This window comes from Sinocyclocheilus anshuiensis, unplaced genomic scaffold (assembly GCF_001515605.1).
Source record: "Sinocyclocheilus anshuiensis isolate Anshui unplaced genomic scaffold, SAMN03320099.WGS_v1.1 scaffold845, whole genome shotgun sequence".
NCBI lineage: Eukaryota > Metazoa > Chordata > Actinopteri > Cypriniformes > Cyprinidae > Sinocyclocheilus > Sinocyclocheilus anshuiensis.
Genome location: NW_015558580.1, coordinates 188 through 606, shown reverse-complemented (window position 1 = coordinate 606; position 419 = coordinate 188). Strand labels below are relative to the sequence as shown.

At 34.4% G+C, this 419-nt stretch overlaps 1 long non-coding RNA gene across 1 annotated transcript in view; it reads left to right on the top strand.

Annotated features, from left to right (window-relative positions):
- The first annotated feature begins 96 nt into the window (after window positions 1-96).
- LOC107679828 (uncharacterized) overlaps window positions 97-419 on the top strand; it is a 449-nt gene continuing 126 nt past the window's right edge. The window contains exon 1 of the long non-coding RNA XR_001633090.1: window positions 97-411. This is a non-coding gene — a long non-coding RNA (uncharacterized LOC107679828). The remainder of the gene's footprint in view (window positions 412-419) is intronic.

Genomic DNA, 419 nt, shown 5'->3' with positions numbered 1-419 from the left:
GATTTTTATTGAATTTGAGATTTAATTAAATCAATTTGTTTATTTCCTGTCCCTTTTAGTTTCCTACAGCTATTAGGACCCTTTTTTTAATTTTATTTTTTTGTTTGTTTGTTTTGTTTTACTTTCACCTTATTTTAGTTATTTTACCATCACCATCTTCGCTTTTTGTATAGGATTACAGTAGTTCTAGCACCTGTTGTTTCCTTAATGAGTTATACAGGTTATTAGTAGCCTAATCCCTGTTTCCTCTCTACTTCTCCTCACTCCTCAGTGCCAGACCTAATACATTGAAGGGCAGCTACTGTTCAACACAATGTAAGCCAAGGTAGAACTAGGAACAATGTTTCTTTTTCTTTTTTTGACGAGGCATTTGGTGGGTCCCTGCTAGTTTAGCTAACAGTCTAACCCTAGGTTTATGA